The sequence below is a fragment of the Rhinopithecus roxellana genome, chromosome 16, assembly GCF_007565055.1.
Source record: "Rhinopithecus roxellana isolate Shanxi Qingling chromosome 16, ASM756505v1, whole genome shotgun sequence".
NCBI classification, from domain to species: Eukaryota; Metazoa; Chordata; class Mammalia; order Primates; family Cercopithecidae; genus Rhinopithecus; species Rhinopithecus roxellana.
The window spans coordinates 25,095,355-25,113,788 of record NC_044564.1 but is presented as its reverse complement, the minus strand read 5'-3'; the positions used below and the strand labels follow the sequence as shown (position 1 = coordinate 25,113,788).

General features: G+C 44.6%; 1 protein-coding gene across 2 annotated transcripts in view; it reads left to right on the top strand.

Moving 5' to 3' along the window:
- Positions 1 to 18,434, top strand: part of UBE2R2 (ubiquitin conjugating enzyme E2 R2) — a 115,351-nt gene that overhangs the window by 23,174 nt on the left and 73,743 nt on the right. The gene's annotated exons all lie outside the window — the stretch shown is intronic.

The following is an 18,434-nucleotide window of genomic DNA, read 5'->3' as shown; positions in this document are numbered from 1 at the left end:
GAGTGCAGTGGCGCGATCTCGGCTCACTGCAACCTCCGCCTCCCGGGTTCACCCATTCTCCTGCCTCAGCCTCCCGAGTAGCTGGGACTCCAGGCACCCGCCACCACGCCCGGCTAATTTTTTCTATTTTTAGTAGAGATGGGGTTTCACAGTGTTAGCCAGGATGGTCTCAATCTCCTGACCTGGTGATCCACCCGCCTCGGCCTCCCAAAGTGCTGGGATTACAGGCTTGAGCCACTGCGCCCAGCCTATTGTTGACTCTTTTTAAAAAAATTTGTTTTGGAGACAGAGTCCCACTCTTGTCACCCAGGCTGGAGTGCAGTGGTGCGATCTCGGCTCACTGCAACCTCTGCCTCCCGGGTTCAAGCTATTCTGACTCAGCCTCCTGAGTAACTGGGATTATAGGCATGTGCCACCATGCCTGGCTAATTTTTGTATTATTAGTAGAGACGGGGTTTCACCATGTTGGCCAGGCTGGTCTCGAACTCCTGGCCTCAGGTGATCCACCTGCCTCAGCCTCCCAAAGTGCTGGGATTATGGGCGTGAGCCACTGCGCCCAGCCTTATGTCTTTGGCCAGTTGAAGCCTCTTCAAGTTGACTCCTGAATAACTTGGTCTACTTCTTTTAGTTTTTGTAGCATCTTAGCTATCTGGTATGACCAGGTGTTCAGGCTTATCTTTTGCAGTTTCTACCCCAGATTTATAACCTATTTCTCCAAGAAGCCCTGGTTTTAGTGGCAGAGGTATTTAGGGAGCCTAATACGGACCTTAGAGATTCTTGCTGCTGTGAGTCGTCATTGTTTCTAGGGCAGAATTATGGGTGATATATATGTATATGTGCATATCTGTGTACATGCTTTTTTATAAAACTTAACCACTTCTGTATTATAATACATCAGTGTATATTTTTCCATGTTAAAAATTCTGGTTCTCAAGGATAGGGAATAATGAATTAGAATAGCCTCATTATTAATTACTCACTTGTTTTCTCCTACATTACATAGTAGTCTGAGAATAGCAATACTAATAATACCATTACCAATGTGATTGCTGAGAATAGTTGCATAAATTGTTTCATGTATGCTGTCCTCATCACCCCCCTACATCATCGTATCTGTATTATATCTGTTTTGTCAGATTATTCATTACATACAGTATTCTCTTTCAACCTTAATTTGTTTTTATTCTGTAAGTAATTATATAGTTCAGTGGTTGGCATTCTTTTTCTGTAAAAGGCTAGGTAGCAGATGTTTTAATTTTTGCAGGCCTGGAGGCAAAATTAAAGATACTATATTTAGGCTGGGCAAAGTGGCTCATACTTGTAATCCCAGCACTTTGAAAGGCCGAGGTCAGAGGATCACTTGAGCCCAGGAATTCTCCACCAGCCTGGGTGACAGTGAGACCTCGTTTCCACAAAAAAAAAAAACAAAAAAAATCAGCTGGGCATGGTAGTGCACGCCTGTAGTTCCAGCTACGGGGAAGGCTGAGGTGGGAGGATCACCTGAGCCTGGGAGGTTGCGGCTGCAGTGAACCTTGATCATGGCACTGCACTCCAGCCTGGGTGACAGATTTATATTACAAGAGAGAAGAGAAATTTCTACCAATTTGGTATTGACAAAATTCAAAATGAAAATAATCGAAATTTTTTTTGGTAATGCAGGTCTCATTAAGAATTGAATTAATTTTGGAGGGATGGATAATTGCATCACTTAAGGTTATTGTTTTCATTAAAATGAATTGCTCATGTTGATCTCAAATGAGATTTCCTCTTTGAAAATGTCTTTTCATACAGATTGGTACTGCTGAATGCAGATACTAGTACATGGGCATATGATTTTCATTGGGATATTTATTGCTTGGAAGGCAATGTATAGAATTCTGTTAGATTCTTCTCGATATTTGCTTTTTAGCATGCCATTATAGTGTAGATTAATCACTTCCAATTAAAGAGTAGGTGGACGCACTACAATTGCACAGTTAACTGGGTTTTGATGTATATATATTTCCTTTGTACTTGGCTGAAGGTCTGAAAAACACTGTCGAGGCTGCAATTTGAGCTCAGGAAATATATTCTAACCACGTGCCATGACACATGCCTGTAGTTCCAGCTACTTGGAAGGCTGAGGTGGGAGGATGGCTTGAGCCCAAGCTGTGATCATGCTACTGCATGGCAGCCTGAGTGGCAGTTGTGAGACCCTGTTTACAAAAAAAAAAAAAGCAGACCACTTTTTTTTCTTCGAGACAGAGTCTTGCTCTGTCGCCCAGGCTGGAGTGCAGTGGTGCTATCGTGGCTCGTTGCAACCTCCACCTCGTGGGGATGAAGCGATTCTTCTGCCTGAGCCTTCCGAATAGCTGGGATTACAGGTATGTACCATCCCGCCCAGCTAATTTTTTTTTTTTTTTTTGAGACGGAGTCTTGCTCTGTCGCTCGGGCTGGAGTGCAGTGGCCGGATCTCTCAGCTCACTGCAAGCTCCGCCTCCCGGGTTCACGCCATTCTCCTGCCTCAGCCTCCGGAGTAGCTGGGACTACAGGCGCCCGCCACCTTGCCCGCTAGTTTTTTGTATTTTTAGTAGAGACGGGGTTTCACCGAGTTAGCCAGGATGGTCTCGATCTCCTGACCTCGTGATCCGCCGGTCTCGGCCTCCCAAAGTGCTGGGATTACAGGCTTGAGCCACCGCGCCCGGCCTCTAATTTTTGTATTTTTAGTAGAGATGGGGTTTCTCCATGTTGGCCAGGTTGGTTTAGAACTCCTAACCTCAGGTGATTTGCCCACCTTGGCCTCACAAAGTGCTGGGATTACAGGTGTGAGCCACCGTGCCCGGGCAAGCAGACCTCTTTTTTAAAAAAATCACTCAACTTCACTAGTGGTAATGTAGCAAGTAGAAAAAAAGGGAAATATATTCATAGCAAATTTGTCTGGAAATGGAGATTTTACTTCTTGTTTTAACTTTTTTTTTTTTTTGAGACGGAGTCTCGCTGTGTCGCCCAGGCTGGAGTGCAGTGGCGCGATCTCGGCTCACTGCAAGCTCCGCCTCCTGGGTTCCCGCCATTCTCCCGCCTCAGCCTCCGAGTAGCTGGGACTACAGGCGCCCGCCACCTCGCCCGGCTAGTTTTTTGTATTTTTAGTAGAGACGGGGTTTCACCGTGTTAGCCTCCCAAAGTGCTGGGATTACAGGCTTGAGCCACCGCGCCCGGCAACTTTTTTGTTTTTTGTTCTTTTTTTGAGATGGAGTCTGGCTCTGTCTCCCAGGCGAGAGGGCAGTGGCGTGATCTCAGCTCGCTGCAACTTCTGCCTCCTGGGTTTGAGCAGTCCTCCTGGGTTTGAGCGATCCTCCTGGATTCAAGTGATCCTCCTGCCTCAGCCTCCCTAGTAGCTGGGATTATAGGCTCACGCCGCCACACCTGGCTAATTTTTGTATTTTTGGTAGAGATGGGGCATCACCGTGTTGTCCAGGCTGATCTTGAACTCCTTATCTCAAATTATCTGCCTTGGCCTCCCAAAGTGCTGGGATTACAGGCGTGAGCCACTGTGCCCAGCCTACTTCTTAACTTTTGTTTAAAACAGGAAGTTTGACCGGGCACGGTGGCTCACACTTGTAATCCCAGCATTTTGGGAGGCCGAGGCGGGCGGATCACAAGGTCAGTAGATCGAGACCATCCTGGCGAACATGGTGAAACCCCATTTCTACTGAAAATACAAAAAATTAGCCGGGTGTGGTGGCGGGCGCCTGTAGTCCCAGCTACTCAAGAGGCTGAGGCAGGAGAATGGGTGAACCCGGGAGGCGACAGAGCCAGACTTTGTCTCAAAAAAAAAAAAAAAAAAAGGACGTTTATACAGATGTTTGACATTACTTATAATTCACACAACCTTTGTTTTCATCCAGATATTTTGGGTTTTACCACAGCATAAGTTTTGTACATAAGTGCTATTTGTCATATAATTTTAGTTTAAAAATCTATTAAGAGGCATTATCAAGCTTGCAGAAAAAGCTTATTTCCAAGGCCATTTAGTGTTCTATAATGGTAGTTGAGGTTACTTCTTCAGAAAAATTTGTCTTGATCCCAAGCTCAAAAAATTGCAGTTAAAACATCACTGCCATCAGTACCTGCTGATGAATAATACAATGAGTAACCATAAGCTTCAAACACTTTATTGCGTTTTATATTTTCACAAGTTTTATTAATTTGTCCAATTAATAAGACTTTTTCTGTTCCACACACACACACACACACACATATATATATGTTTTTGAGACGGAGTTTCACTCTTATCGCCCAGGCTGGAGTGCAATGGTGCAATCTCAGCTCACTGCAACCTTCGCCTCGCCTCCCAGGTTCAAGCGATTCTTCTGCCTCAGCCTCCCCAGTAACTGGGATTACAGGTATGCGCCACCATGCCCAGCTGGTTTTGTATTTTCAGTAGAGACAGGTCTTCACCATATTGGTCAGGCTGGTCTCGAACTCCTGACTTCATTCAGATGATCCGCCTGACTCGGCCTTCCAAACTGCTGGGATTACAGGCATGAGCCACCACGCCCGGCCGTCCCACACATATTTTTCTTACAATCAGTTGTAATGTTTCTTTAGCAGATTCCATTTCAGGTTGAACTGAATTAGTGTTTTTCCAAGTTTGAAAATATTCTTGGTGGTGGTGTTCCAAACATTCATTAGAGAAGCTAATTATTCAGTCGCTTCGAAGTCTGTATTGACTGCTCAAATAAGTTCTTTTTCGTGCAAAAGAATCCTAGAGATTAAGGACTAATTTGCTGAAAATTATTTTGCATACAAAAGAATCCTAGAGACTAAGATGATATCTTTCTCCCTCTTTCTTTTGCTAGGTAGACAGGATGTGGAGCTGTTCACCTCAAATCAGTCAAGGATTGATTTAGGTGGGGGTTGGGTTACAGTTTTCAAAAGACTTAGTATATCACCTCAGTTTCAACTGAGCAGTATCAGTAACATATGTTGACTCCTCTAGAGCCAGGGAAAACCACTCAAAATCATTTGCCTTTTTTTTTTCTTTTTTTTTTGGAGGCACAGTCTTGCTTTGCGGCCCAGGCTGGAGTGTAGTGGTATGGTCTTGGCTCACTGCAACTTCTGCCTCCCGGGTTCAAGCGATTCTCTTGCCTCACCCTCCCGAGTAGCTGGGATTACAGGCGTGTGCCACCACGACTGGCTAATTTTTTTGTGTTGTTAGTAGAGACGGGGTTTCACCATGTTGGTCAGGCTGGTCTTGAACCCCTGACCTCAAATGATCCGCCTGCCTCAGCCTTCCAAAGTGCTGAGATTATAGGCGTGAGCCACCAAGGCCAGCCTTCGTTGCCTTGTTTTTTTAATCGACTATTGATGTTGCTTACAGTATCCTCAATTTTTTTTTTTTTTTGAGACGGAGTCTTGCTCTGTCGCCCAGGCTGGAGTGCAGTGGCGCGATCTCGGCTCACTGCAAGCTCCGCCTCCCGGGTTCACGCCATTCTCCTGCCTCAGCCTCCTGAGTAGCTGGGACTACAGGCGCCCGCCACCGCGCCCGGCTAATTTTTTTTTTTTTTTGTATTTTTAGTAGAGACGGGGTTTCACCATGGTCTCGATCTCCTGACCTTGTGATCCGCCCACCTCGGCCTCCCAAAGTGCTGGGATTACAGGCTTGAGCCACCGCGCCCGGCCTGTATCCTCAATTTACTGAGCAACTGTTCTCACCAAAAAGCTAATAATCTTATTTCCTCTGGACACATTTTTTTTTTTCTTTTCTTTTTTTTTTTTTTTTTTTTGAGACAGAGTCTCGCTCTGTCGCCCAGGCTGGAGTGCAGTGGCCGGATCTCAGCTCACTGCAAGCTCCGCCTCCCGGGTTTACGCCATTCTCCTGCCTCAGCCTCCCGAGTAGCTGGGACTACAGGCGCCCGCCACCTCGCCCGGCTAGTTTTTTGTATTTTTTAGTAGAGAGGGGGTTTTACGGGGTTAGCCAGGATGGTCTCGATCTCCTGACCTCGTGATCCGCCCGTCTCGGCCTCCCAAAGTGCTGGGATTACAGGCTTGAGCCACCGCGCCCGGCCCTCTTTTTTGTTTTTGAGAGGGAGTTTCACTCTTGTTGCCCAGGCTGGAGTGCAGTGGCATGATCTTGGCTCACTGCAACTCCACCCCCTGGGTTCAAGCGATTCTGTTGTCTCAGCCTCCGCGGTAGCTGGGATTGCAGGTGCCCCCCTCCGTGCCCAGCTAATTTTTTTTATTTTTAGTAGAGGTGGGGTTTTACCATTTTGGCCAGGCTGGCCTCGAACTCTTGATCTTAGGTGATCTACCTGCTTCAGCCTCCCCAAGTACTGGGATTATAGGTGTGGGCCACCTGGGTACATTTCTTTCTTTCTTTTTTTTTTTTTGAGACAGTCTCTCTCTCTGTTGCCCAGGCTGGAGTGCAGTGGCACGATCTCGGCTCACTGAAGGCTCCGCTTCCCGGGTTCACGCTATTCTCTTGCATTAGCCTCCCTAGTAGCTGGGACTACAGGCGCCCACCACCACGCCTGACTAATTTTTTCTATTTTGGAGTTTCACTGTGTTAGCCGGGATGGTCTTGAACTCCTGACCTTGTGAGCTGCCCGCCTTGGCCTTCCAAAGTGCTGGGATTACAGGTGTGAGCCACCGCGCTCTCTCAGCTGGCCTGGATACATTTCTTTGACTGGTATAATCAAATATCATTTAATGAACTAATTATTAGTAAGTAGTTCTTGATAGGCTAACAAATGAGCCGTTCACCTAATTTCGTTGCTGTTTTATTTTCATTATTTTACGAAGAAATTCTACTGTGATAACTCCATGTAAAATTTTCTGGGCCGGGTACAGTGGCTCACACCTGTAATCCCAGCACTTTGGAAGGCTGAGTTGGGCTGATCATCTGAGGTGAGGAGTTTGAGACCAGCCTGGCCAACATGGCAAAACTCTGTCTCTACTAAAAGTACAAAAATTGGCTGGGCATGGTGGCTCACACCTGTAATCGCAGCACTTTGGGAGGCCGAGGTGGGAGGATCACAGGGTCAGGAGATCAAGACCACAGTGAAACCCCCCGTCTCTACTAAAAATACAAAAAATTAGCCTGGCGTGGTGGCGGGCACCTGTAGTCCCAGCTACTCGGGAGACTGAGGCAGAATGGCATGAACCCGGGAGGCGGAGCTTGCAGTGAACCGAGATCGCTCCACTGCACTCCAGCCTGGGTGACAGAGCGAGACTCTGTCTCAAAAAAAAAAAAAAAAAAAAAAATTAGCCAGGCGTGGTGGCACGAGAGCCTATAATCTCACCTATTCGGGAGGCTCAGGAAGGGGAATCGCTTGAACCCAGGAAGCAGAGGTTGCAGTGAGCTGAGATTGCACCACTGCACTGTAGCCTAGGTAACAGAGCGAGACTCCATCTCAAAAATAAAATATTCTAATTTTTTCCTACTATTTTCCCGTGAGTTAGGTACTGTTGTGTGATGAGTGTAATTTGGTAATGTCTATGAATAGGGTATTTTTTTTAGGATAGTTACATTGTCATTGCATAATAAAGACATTGCTGTGTCATTTAATTTGACAAAACATTCCTTGTGCCTGAAAGTATGACATTTCAAGTCCACTTTTCTCTCTCTCTCTCTTTTTTTGGTTTTGATATGATGGGTTAAGCAATGACAATAAAAAATAAAATATCCCAGTACAGCATTATGTGTGACTCTCAAAACACTGTCAAAGATAGCTGCTGTATCACTGTAATTTTGTGATATGTCACGCAGCAGCGTGAAGTGATGAGAACACCACATATGGTCTCTTGCAACTGCTAAACTCTGCCATTGTAGCATTAAAGCAGCCACAGATAAGTTATAAATAAATGAGTATGGTTGTTTTCCAATAAAAGTTCATTTATTGAGTTTTATATAGTTTTTGTGTGTCACAAATATTATTCTTTTGATTTTAACCACATATTTTCCTTAATGGTGTTTCTCATTTCTTCCTGAAGTGGTACTTTTTTATCTGAGAGATTTTCCTTCAGCTTAGTGAACTTTTAATACTTTTTTTTTTTTTTTTTTTGAGATGGAGTCTGGCTCTGTTGCCCAGGCTGGAGTGCGGTGGCTGGATCTCAGCTCACTGCAAGCTCCGCCTCCCAGGTTTGCACCATTCTCCTGCCTCCGCCTCCCAAGTAGCTGGGACTACAGGCGCCCGCCTCGTCGCCCGGCTAGTTTTTTGTATTCTTTAGTAGAGACGGGGTTTCACCATATTAGCCAGGGTGGTCTCGATCTCCTGACCTTGTGATCTGCCCGTCTCGGCCTCCCAAAGTGCTAGGATTACAGGCTTGAGCCACCGCACCCGGCCAACTTTTAATAATTTTTATAGTGCAGATCTGCCATCAACAACCTGTCTCAGTTTTTATTTGCCTGAAAACATCTTTATTTTGCTATGATATTTGAAGAATTTTTTTTTTCTGGATATAGAATTATAGGGTGGGTTTTTTTTTTCCCCCTTTCAGTCTATGAAGTTTTCATTTTATTGTTTTCTGGCTTTATTTATTTGGGACAGAGTATCACTCTGTTGCCCAGTCTGAAGTGCAGTGGCATGATCTTGGCTCACTGCAACCTGTGCCACCCGAGTTCAGGTGATTTTCCTGCCTCAGCCTCCCGAGCAGCTAGAATTACAGGTATGCGCCACCATACCTGGCTAGTTTTTGTATTTTTAGTGGAGATGGGGTTTCAGCCTGTTGGCCAGGCTAGTCTTGAACTCTGGCCTCAGGTGATCCTCCTGCTTCAGCCTCCCATAGTGCTGGGATTATAGGCGTGTGCCACTGCGCCTGGCCCTGGCTTTCTTAATTTCTTTTAGTAATGCTGTTATGGCTGCATTTAAAGTAATATCTTTTTTCCTCTGACTGCTTTTAATATTTACTCTTTGTGTTTGTTTTTAGCAGTTTATGATGTGCCTGGGCGTGGTTTTCTTTCCTGTCTCTGGTTTGCTGAGTTTCTTTATCTTTCATTAGTTTTGGAAAATTCATAGCCATTATCTGTTCAAATATTGCTGCTTCATTCTCTCTCTCCTCTTCATTAACCTATGTATAGTAGAATTTTTGACTATGTTCTGTATGTCTCCTACACTGTGTTCTGTCCTTTTTGCCCTTGTTTTCTGTGCTTCAGTTTGGATTTGACCTGAATTTTTTTTTTTTTTTGAGATGAAGTTTTGCTCTTGTTGCCCAGGCTGGAGTGCAATGGCGTGATCTTGGCTCACTGCAACTCTGCCTCCTGGGTTTAACAGATTCTCCTACTGCAGCCTCCCAAGTAGCTGGGATTACAGGCATGTGCCACCACGCTCGGCTAGTTTTTTTGTATTTTTAGTAGAGACAAGGTTTCACCATGTTGGTCAGGCTGTTCTCGAACTCCTGACCTCAGGTGATCCACCCGCCTCTGACTCCCAAAGTGCTGGGATTATATGCAGGAGCCACCGCGCCCGGCTTGTTCACCTGAATTTGTTAACTAATTCTGTTATATACTGTCTCAAGTCTGCTGTTACATTTATCCATTGAGTTACAAATTCTAGGTACTGTATTTCAGGTTTTAATTTTTTAAATAGTTTCCAGTATTCTGTTAAAATTCATTCCAAATTTCATATATTCATTTTGTGTAATTTTTTATTTTATTTTCTTTTAACGTACTAATCATAGTCATTTTAAAATCCGTGTCTGCCAGCTCCAATATCTGAATCATCTGTGGATTTGTTTCCCTGCTTTTTTCTCCTCTTCTCAGTCGTCATCCTACCTCTTTCCATACTTCTTAATTTTTTAAATTGTATACCAGACTTTGCATACAAAAGAATCCTAGAGACTAAGATGATATCTTTCTCCCTCCTTCTTTTGCTAGGTAGATAGGATGTGGGGCTGTTCACCTCAAATCAGTCAAGGATTGATTTAGGTGGGGGCTGGGTTACAGTTTTCAAAAGACTTAGTATATCACCTCAGTTTCAGAAGACTTCGGAAGATTGAATTCTGCCCTTTGGCTCTGACACCATATAGCTATAAAATCCTTTTTTTTTTTTTTGATGGAATCTCACTGTTGCAACCTGGGCTGGAGTGCAGTGGCATGATCTCGGCTTACTGCAACCTCCGCCTCCCGGGTTCCAGCAGTTCTCCTTCCTCAGCCTCCCGAATAGCTGAGGTTGTTATAGGCGCCCGCCACCATGTCCGGCAAATTTTTGTGTTTTTAGTAGAGACAGGTTTCACCAGGTTGACCAGGCTGGTCTCGAGCTCTTGACCTCAGGTGATCCAACCATCTTGGCCTCCCGCAGTGCTGGGATTACATGCGTGAGCTACCACACCGGGCTGAGTCCAATCTTAAAATGAGAAAGTTGTCTAATTTATCAGAGTACTACAAAGATAATAATAATTCCTGTTTAGACCAGGTGCGGTGGCTCACACCTGTAATCCCAATACTTTGGGAGGCTGAGGAGGGCGGATCACTTGAGGTCGGGAGTTCGAGACCAGCCTGACCAACATGGAGAAACCCGGTCTCTACCAAAAATACAAAAATTAGCCGGGCATGGTGGCGCTTGCCTGTAATCCCAGCTACTCGTGAGGCTGAGACGGGATAATCTCTTGAACCTGGGAGGTGGAGGTTGCCGTGAGCTGATATCTCGCCATTGCACTCCAACCTGAACAACAAGAGCAAAACTTCATTTCAAAAAAATAAATAAATAAAATCCTGTTTATTGAGTGATTAACATGTGCACTGCTCTGCACTGAGTAGGGAAATATCCTTATCTTTTTGTGGTGTATGTGTGTATATACACATACATGTATATATATGTATACTGAATATATAAATATGTTATACATAGGTATATATAAAGAGAGATGTAAGTAATATCAGACAACCATTAGTTACTTAGCTGTGTGACCCTGTGCAAGTTTGTTAAATTCTTTTTTTTTTTTTTTTTTTGAGGCGGAGTCTCGCTCTGTCGCCCGGGCTGGAGTGCAGTGGCCAGATCTCAGCTCACTTCAAGCTCCGCCTCCCGGGTTTACGCCATTCTCCTGCCTCAGCCTCCCGAGTAGCTGGGACTACAGGCGCCCGCCACCTCGCCCGGCTAGTTTTTGTATTTTTAGTAGAGACGGGGTTTCACCGTGTTAGCCAGGATGGTCTCGATCTCCTGACCTCGTGATCCGCCCGTCTCGGCCTCCCAAAGTGCTGGGATTACAGGCTTGAGCCACCGCGCCCGGCCTAAATTCTTTGTATTCATTTTCCTTATTTGTAATATAGATTTGATGATAATAACTGCCTCATAGGGTTGTTTTAAGATTCAAGAGTGTGGATGGACACCTGCAATCCCAGCACTTTGGGAGGCTGAGGCAGGCAGGGTGCTTGAGCTCAGGAGTTCAAGACCGGCTTGGACAACATGGTGAAACCTCATCTCTACTTAAAAAAAAAAAAAAAAAAAAAAAAAAAAGCTGGGCGGCTGGTGGCATGTGCCGCTAGTTCCAGCTGCCTAGGAGGCTGACATGGGAGAGTGACTTGAGCCCAAGAGGTGGAGGTTGCAGTGAACCAAGCCAAGATTTTACCACTGCACTCCAGCCTGGGCAACAGAACCAGACCCCCTCTTTGTATTCCTACACCAGCCCAATGAGACAAGTATCATTGACCCAATTCTGTATGTATAGGAAACTAAGATTCACAGGGAGTGGTCCAAGGTTTCAGTGATTAGTTTTCATTCCTGGTTCTGCAGCCTATACAAGTTTGTCTGTTTATGTCTATATTTTTTCCTGCCTCCAAAGCAGGTGACATTTGGATATTTACACAGAAATTTGTCAGGCAGTTGTTTGGTAAGAGGACTAGAGAAATGCTTGCACTGGGCTGGAGTCTGTGACAGAGTACAGCCTTGAGAGAAGTACATGGGGCATGGCAAGCAGAAACTAAATACGCTATCAGAACAAGAATGTTGGAATTAGAGGTAGAGCACATAGTGGTATTCAGCTTGGCGTCCAGTAGTTAGACCATTAAGGATTGGATTGAGGCTGAAGATCTAGAGCTCTAAAAATCAAGTCAGAATTTCTCTTAGGAGTTAGGGATGCCCAAATTCTGTGGATGTGTTTAAAGCGGCAGTAACTGCAAAGAGGATTGCTGCAGAGACTGTGAATGAGGCTGCCGTTAGTTGCTTCATTTCTCAGTCACCTGTAACCATTCTTCATCCCATGATACTAGATCTACTATTCCCTGATAAATCAGCTGAACACATGAGCCTACCAAACTCATGGTTTGATGCCCTCTGCAGTACCAAGTTTCATCTATGTCCTTATGGCTGATAACTGACCTGTGTATCTAGCTTCCCGACTTCTGGCTTAATCTTAACCTCTTAAATTTGCCTGCCCCTACAAATCCTGCCAACCCAGATTCTTTTTTGCCTTCATATTACTGATTTCAAACTTGTTTTGCTCGTTTTTATTACATTTAATTGTTTATTTATAAAAATAGTTCACATACATAGTTTTAAGAGTAACGTGGTGTAAGACTTACAATAAGGAACAATCAGTTCCCTACTCTTCCCCACTATTCAGTAGCAACCCCTTTCAGCTCTTATAAAAATGGAGAGAAAGTGAGTCTTTTTGTTGACTTCCTGTGGTCACCTCTAGCATAAAGCTATACTTCAGGTGAGCCCTGCCCCCAGATGCAGTCACTTATGCTAATATTTACTTAAACCAAATTTTTTGGTTATTATTCTAGGGTTTAGTTCATAATCATACTACTTCTCATTAATATTTCTTTTTTTTTTTTTTAATTTTTATTTTTTGATACAGAGTCTTGCTCTGTCACCCAGGCTGGAGTGCAGTGGCGCAATCTCGTCTCACTGCAAGCTCCGCCTCCCGGGCTCCAGCCATTCTCCCGCCTCAGCCTTCCAATTAGTTGGGACTACAGGTGCCTGCCACCATGCCCGGCTAATTTTTTGTATTTTTAGTAGAGATGGGGTTTCACCATGTTAGCCAGGATGGTCTTGATCTCCTGACCTCGTGATCTGCCCGCCTCGGCCTCCCAAAGTGCTGGGATTACAGGCGTGAGCCACCGCGCCCGGCCTCATTAATATTTCTTAAACATTTTGGCCTTCCAGGCCTTTTCTTCTTGCTGGTATGCATATGTGTATTAATTTATTTTTATTTCCATTCCCACTTCTGTTCCCCTCTGAATCCTTAGGTAAAATTGTAGTATGTTTGTTCATATCCTTTGGTAGGCACTCTTTGAAAAACAATTAAAATAAAAATTTTTAAACAACCAGAAACTTACAGACAAGTTCAAAGAACTATTTTCCTGAACCATTTGAGGGTGAGTTGCCAACCTCTGATAGTTTCACCATTCCTCTTAATATTTTAAAGTGTATTTCCTACAGACAAGTGCATTCCACATCATTATAATTATTATCAACAATTATGAAGTTAATAATTCTCAGCCCCCATTTAATTTTGTCAGTTATAATAATGTTCTTCGTAGCAGAAGGATCTGGTTCAGAGCCATGTATTTGCTTTTAGTTATCCTGTTTCTGTAGTCTCTTTCAGCCTGTTCCTTAGTCATGTCCTAGACTTTCATGACCTTTATAGTTTTGGCAGTACAGGTCACTTGCTTTGTGGAATCTCCTTCAATTTTGGTAAAATTTCTCTGTGTTCTTTATTTTCTTTTTAGGTGGCACATGAATTTGATTTGTCTCGTTTCTGGTGATGTCCACTTGGGTCACTTAGAAGATGTTTGCCAGGTTTCTCCACTATCAAGTTACTTTTTCCTTGTAATTAATGAGTATTTTGTGAGGAGATGTTTTGAAACTACATAAACATCCTATTGCTATTGAACTTCCAATTTATTCGTTTATTTATATCTCAATGGACTCATCTCCTATTTCATTAAGTGGGTAATAATGGTATACATTCACATAAAATGTGTTTTACATGCATGCATATTACATTGGCATAAATAGTCTTATTTAAATATATAACTATATGTATTAAAGTATTAAAATATTATCTACATCCAGAAAGTAATATTCTAGAAGGTTCAGGATAATTGTCTGATTGGTAGTAAGTAAGACTCCACCGTAATGAGATAGGTGGGGTTCAAAATATTTAATCAGGCCAGGTGCAGTGGCTCAGGCCTGTAATCCCAGCACTTTGGGAGGGTGAGGGTGAGGACCGCTAGACCAGGAGATCGACACCAGCCTAGGCAACATAATGAGACCCTGTCTCTACAAAAAATAAAAAACATTAGCCAGGTGGGATGGCATGTGCCTGTAGTCCCTGCTACTTGGGAGGTTGAGGCAGGAGGATTGCTTGAGTCCATGAGGTTGAGGGTGCAGTGAGCTATGATTGTACTACTGCATTTCAGCCTGCGTGATAGAGCAGACCCCATCTCAAAAACAAAATTTGATCACACTAGTGTTATTTCTAGCTGGCCTGGAGTTACAGGAATCCAGCTGCATGATCCAAATCTGACCTGGTCCTAGCTGTCGTTTGCTGCCACCTGGTGACAGTTGTCCACTTGAGTATAAATATAAATGGGGACAAATCTGGCTAAGACTTCCACACATTGGCAGCAGTTTCAGGTGTGGTTAGTTGATGCCAAGTTCTTTGGCACAATCCTGGGAGATTAGACGAGGAGAATGCTGTGAATGAGAAAGACCCATTCTTTACTTCCTTGCTTTCTAAGACAGGTGGCCTATTTTCTTCTTTTAGGCCTTGCCTTTGCCTCTTTCAGGGTCATGCTGAGTGGTAGGTAACTGTGTTTACTGTTCTATTGATGATTTTAATTTTATCTTAAGTTTTCTTCAAATTAGCAAGTATGGGGCCGTGTGCAGTGGCTCAGGCACTTTGGGAGGCCGAGGCAGATGGATCACTTGAGACCAGCCTGGCCAACATGGTGAAACCCTGTCTCTACTAAAAATACAAAAATTAGCTGGACATGGTGGTGCACACCTGTAATCCCAGCTACTTGGGTGGCTGAGGCATGAGAATTGCTTGAACCCAGGAGGTGGAGGTTGCAGTGAGCCAAGATTGCACTGCTGCATTCCAGCCTGGGCAACAGAGCAAGACTCTGTCTCAAAAAAAAAGTATGAATGAAAATTATAATTAATTTTTGACAAAGGAAAAAAAGCAGTTAAGATGGAAGGCCCAGCTGTTTTAGCAGTAAGGGAAACCATATTATGTATATTATTTGTGTAGAAACTATTTTCCAGCACTTCAGAAATTTTTTTCAAGTATTTATTTAAGATCTACTATCTGGGCCGGTTGCAGTGGCTCAAGCCTGTAATCCCAGCACTTTGGGAGGCCGAGACGGGCGGATCACGAGGTCAGGAGATCGAGACCATCCTGCTATCATGGTGAAACCCCGTCTTTACTAAAAAATACAAAAAAACTAGCTGGGCAAGGTGGCGGGCACCTATATTCCCAGCTACTCGGGAGGCTGAGGCAGGAGAATGGCGTAAACCCAGGAGGCGGAGCTTGCAGTGAGCTGAGATCCGGCCACTGCACTCCAACCTGGGCGACAGAGCAGGTTGGAGTGCAGTGTCTCAAAAAAAAAAAAAAAAGGACCTACTATCTGTACTTGGTTCTGAGTATGTAAAAAGATTCTCTCCCTCAGTCTCAAAAAAAAAAAAAAAATAGATTCTCTCTTCTAAAGCAAGACTTACCTGGCTTTACCTTTTTTTCCCTCTCTCTCTCTCTTTTTTTTTTTTGAAATGGAGTTTCGCTCTTGTTGCCTAGGCTGGAGTGCAACGGTGTGACCTCGGCTCACTGCAACCTCCGCCTCCTGGGTTCAAGCGATTCTGCCTCAGCCTCCCAAGTAGCTGGGATTATGGCATGCACCACCATGCCTGGCTAATTTTGTAGTTTTAGTAGACACGGGGTTTCTCCATGTTGGTTAGGCTGGTCTCAAACTCCCACTCACAGGTAATCCGCCCGCCTTGGCTTCCCAAAGTGCTGAGATTACAGGCATGAGCCACTGTGCCTGGCCTACCTTTTCTATTTTAATTCTATTACATATTCTCACCATTTTCAAATTTCTGCTGATTCATTTATCCACCCACAAACATCTTAATTCTTTCTAGATGTCAGGCACAGATGATTAATTTATCACAGTCCTCAGTTTTATGGCCCATGTTGTCATTGGTCTGTGTAAGCAACCTTATTTCTGTTACTTCCTCCCTATTTTTTTTTTTTTCCCCCAACACAGGGTCTCTCTCTCACCCCAGCTGGGAATATTGGCATGTGCCACCACACCTAGCTAATTTAAAAAAATAATTGTGTAGAGTCCAGATCTTGCTGTGTTTCTCAGGCTGGTATCAAACTCTTGGGCTCAAGCCATCCTAGCACCTCAGCCTCCCAAAGTGCTGGGATTACAGGCAGGAACCACTGCACCCATCACCTAATGGTGTAACTTTTTTATGAATAGTTTTAACTGTGTCCCACAAAATGTAGTGTTTTGACAAAGTTTCTTAGTTTCCTTTATTCTTCTTTTTAACAGAGTCACTTAGTATGTTTTAGTTTCTAAATATATTGGTTTTTAACAAAACTCTCATTTTGGTATTAATATCTAATTTCATTATATCATAGTTAATGTGATCTCTGTGATACCGGTTATTTGGATTTTATTGAGGCTTTGCTTTATGGCTGTAAACGTGTGCTTGAAAAGACTTCCTTCTGGCGGGGCGCGGTGGCTCAAGCCTTGTAATCCCAGCACTTTGGGAGGCCGAGACGGGCGGATCACGAGGTCAGGAGATCGAGACCATCCTGGCTAACACGGTGAAACCCCGTCTCTACTAAAAAAATACAAAAAAACTAGCCGGGCGAGGTGGCGGGCGCCTGTAGTCCCAGCTACTCGGGAGGCTGAGGCAGGAGAATGGCGTAAACCCGGGAGGTGGAGCTTGCAGTGAGCTGAGATCGGCCACTGCACTCTAGCCTGGGCGACACAGCGAAACTCCGTCTCAAAAAAAAAAAAAAAAGAAAAGACTTCCTTCTTCATCTTTGCTGTGTACAGAGTTCTATGTATTATCTAATTGTTGAGAATTGTTTTTTTTCTTTTTTTCGAGACGGTGTTTCGCTCTTGTCGTCCAGGCCAGAGTGCAGTGGTGCAATCTCAGCTCACTGCAACTTCTACCTCCTGGATTCAAGTGATTCTCCTGCCTCAGCGTATCAAGTAGCTGGGGTTACAGGCGCCCGCCACCACGCCTGGCTAGTTTTTGTATTTTTTATAGAGATGGGGTTTTACCATGTTGGCCAGTTTGGTCTTGAACTCCTGACTTTACGTGATCCGCCTGTCTCGGCCTCCTCCCAAAGTGCTAGGATTACAGGTGTGAGCCACTGTGCCCACCCAGAATTGTTAATTATATTGTTCAGATTTTTTTTTTTTTATTTTTTTTTATTTTTTTTTGAGACAAGTCTCGCTCTGTCGCCCGGGCTGGAGTGCAGTGGCCGGATCTCAGCTCACTGCAAGCTCCGCCTCCCGGGTTTACGCCATTCTCCTGCCTCAGCCTCCTGAGTAGCTGGGACTACAGGCGCCCGCCACCTCGCCCGGCTAGTTTTTTGTATTTTTTAGTAGAGACGGGGTTTCACCGTGTTAGCCAGGATGGTCTTGATCTCCTGACCTCGTGATCCGCCCGTCTCGGCCTCCCAAAGTGCTGGGATTACAGGCTTGAGCCACCGTGCCCGGCCAATTGTTCAGATCTTTAGTACTTTTGTTTCTGCATGATCTATTCGTTTCTGAGAAGGGAGTATTAAAATCTGCAAGTGCAATTTTTTTTTTTTTTTGAGACGGAGTCTCGCTCTGTCGCCCAGGCTGGAGTGCAGTGGCCGGATCTCAGCTCACTGCAAGCTCCGCCTCCCGGGTTTACGCCATTCTCCTGCCTCAGCCTCCCAAGTAGCTGGGACTACAGGCACCCGCCAACTCGCCCGGCTAGTTTTTTGTATTTTTTAGTAGAGACGGGGTTTCGCCGTGTTAGCCAGGATGGTCTCGATCTCCTGACCTCGCGATCCACCCGTCTCGGCCTCCCAAAGTGCTGGGATTACAGGCTTGAGCCACCGCGCCCGGCCAATTTTTTTTTTTTTTGAGACAGGGTCTCACTCTGTCACCCAGACTGGAGTGCAGTGGCACAATCACGGCTCACTGCAGCCTTGACCTCCCAGGCTCAGGTGATCCTCCCACCTCAGCCTCCTGGGTAGTTGGGACTACAGGCAGGCGCCCACCTCCACATTTTTTTATTTTTTGTAGAAACAGAGTTTCACTATGTTGTCCAGGTTGGTCTTGAACTCCTGGGCTTAAGTGATCCACCCGCCTCAGCTTCCCAAAGTGCTAGGATTATCACTGTCAGTGATGGGCATGAGCCACCATTCCTGGCCGCAATAGTTAATTCATATATTTTTATCTGCATTCTCTCATTTGTTACTTGACATATTTTGTTACTGTAATTTCTAGGTCACAAACA